Here is a 2,653-nt window from a genome sequence, read left to right on the forward strand (position 1 = left end):
ATATATAATAAAAATATGGTGGATGCAAAATGTAGAATACATATACAACCCATATAAAATATGACGTATTAAATATACATTTAAATTTAAAAGAATTGCATAAAACAATTGTGGCAGATGAAAAGAGAGTTTTGCGTTTCGTCCCGGGACTATCGGTGGACTCGTCAGTAAGGCTATGCCCGGTAGTCCCTGCCTTAGACGTAGAGGGAGTCTCGCTAGGTGCGGTATTTGTATCAATCGTCCGTATATTCGACCGCTAGCGAGATAGACAGACTCGTTGTCGTCGTAGTCCTCTAGTGTTGGCAGTTGATACCCGCAGATCGCCCGGGAGGTGTTACGCCGCGTTGATGCCTCGACCTGTCTGCGTCCTATTGATACCAATCCGCCACACAATTTAATTTAAAGGCAACTGGATGGTGCAACCGTTATGATATCCAACCCAAAGGAACAATTACGGCAAATGTTAGGAAGTCACGATGGTGTAGTTTAGAAGCAGTCATTATGAAAAAGGCTCATTTGCAAAGTGTTGCGTGTGCCAGTGTAATGTGAAAATTATGAGCATACTATAGGAATATAATTGGATAATTGTACTTTGAGAAGAAAAGATTGTTTAATAAGTACTTAATTATGATTTAGATAAGTAATCACGTAGTCAACGCCCTGGCCGCGCTGAGTGTACTTGTTCCCGTCAGATCACGAAAGTTAAGCAGCGCCGGGCACGGATAGTACTTGCATGGGTGATCGCCTGGGAACTCCTTGTGGCGTTGACGAAGCGCGCTGGGCCCCCCGGTGGGGTTCGGACTTGAGCGCTAGCGGCTCAGCACCTCGGGGCCGCCAAGCAGTTCGTTAAGGGAACCGGGCTGCCTGGCACGGCGGCTGAGCGGTGTGACAATGGCTACACACCGCTCCATCAGTGGCGGTATTAGGTGCGCGGAGGGGGGGGGGGGGATGCAACGCTCACACCGGTTCCCGGGCCCGCTCTCGATCGTGGAGGTTTTAGTCGGTTGGAGTCCGACACTGTCACGCCGCTTTCCCCAGAAGCGGCCTGGTGTCCGTGCGGATTTCCTCCACATAAATATATATATATAAAAAAAAGATAAGTAATCACGTAGGGTTCCTATTATACAGGTGTCAGGAAATTTAAGGGATGACTCTTAAAGCCGAAATAAGACAAAAATCAAGCATAAAAAATTGCGTCTTTGTCTTTCCTTTTTAATTATATAGACAATTGAAAATCGGTCAAAATAATACTGCACGAGAGAAAATCTTCTTAGGCAAACGAAAGGAGGTTAGTCTAAGCAACGAGACGCACAGTGATCGTCAATTCAAACGATACATGGCCAGCAGTTTACCTCGTACAAGTCGCAGAGAAGACCATGGTATTCAGAGACATATGCTGCGATTATCTCGTCCGCGAGTTTACCAGGTGGATTTCGTTCTCTCGTTCCAAGTTAGACAAACGTGTCTGTGATACTGAATGCTGCCAGTAGGGCTACGAATTATTGTACGATGTCTGTTAATATCGATGTAGAGAAAGATTCGTGTAAGCACTGTGTAGAAGATGAATGTTTTTGTTGATGTATACATTTTTTGTCTACATCGTTAATCTGTAACTGCGTGTAATCGTTAATTGTGTGCTTGTGCCACCGGCTCATGTGTCCTCCCTTCCCTCGCCACTTTGGAAGTTGCTTGACGAAACTAAGGTACAAGGAGTCATTTAGTCGTCTCATTTCATACCAATATCATGGATCGCGTTGTGTCAGGTTTGTAACGTGTTATAACCTATTGGTGGCGTTGGTTCTTTATTATTGTCATTAGTATATTTTTCGCATTATACATTACTATATTTTTTACTATCGTTTAACTTTGTAACTTATATTTTTTTTATAGAGGTGGCGCGTAAGTAGACTCAAGTACTTCAAAGCAAGATTTCGCATGCGTTTTTGTAGTATTATTTAGGTATATTTAGTTGTGAACTTTTGAATTCTTGGGAACATTTTCAACTATTTATAACACGCGGCTATAATGTATTAGTGGAGTGTATATTTCATATTCTAGTAACGAGCATTCACAGTATAATTCTTGCAAATGATCGCATTGCATTCACGATATTCGTAAACATTTGATCGATATCGAAAAATATCTTATAATTTTAAACTAATAATTTTCATACGTATTCCAATTTCTCAATAATAATCTCTTAAGGGTGAAAAGAAAAGTAGCAGTATTTTCTAAATAAACGTTCTATAGAGAAAAGAAGAGAAACATCGAAACAATACTTCGCTTCTTTTCTACTCAATATCCCACCTCACCCATAAACAACTCTATTTTTAGGGAATATTTGTGACCGCGGTTTGTAGAGTCAGTGTTTGCTTCGCAAACGTATTTTTCAATATTTTTAAATCACGGTCGTTTTGATTAAATTCAATTAAATAATCACACGCGCAAGTAATAACATTTTATCAAACAATTTTGTACGCAACATTAGAATTCTTGTTCGCCGATTATAATTTTAGCGGTCGCGGTAATGTTGTTTTATTTTATATTCTTTTGAATATTCTTTTTCGGTACTAGAGTCAGTGCGTTTCTCAAGAGGACAAAGTCTCTACAGGAGCTCGAGAATGTAAGTAGTTTTACATATTGTATTTCAATT

The 2,653-nt window shown here is 40.4% G+C and overlaps 1 pseudogene; it reads left to right on the top strand.

Annotated features, from left to right (window-relative positions):
• Positions 1–651: 651 nt before the first annotated feature.
• LOC117239020 lies at positions 652–770 on the top strand (annotated as a pseudogene).
• Positions 771–2,653: the final 1,883 nt, after the last annotated feature.

This window comes from Bombus vosnesenskii, unplaced genomic scaffold (assembly GCF_011952255.1).
Source record: "Bombus vosnesenskii isolate JDL3184/JDL3185 unplaced genomic scaffold, Bvos_JDL3184-5_v1.1 scf7180000013874, whole genome shotgun sequence".
NCBI classification, from domain to species: Eukaryota; Metazoa; Arthropoda; class Insecta; order Hymenoptera; family Apidae; genus Bombus; species Bombus vosnesenskii.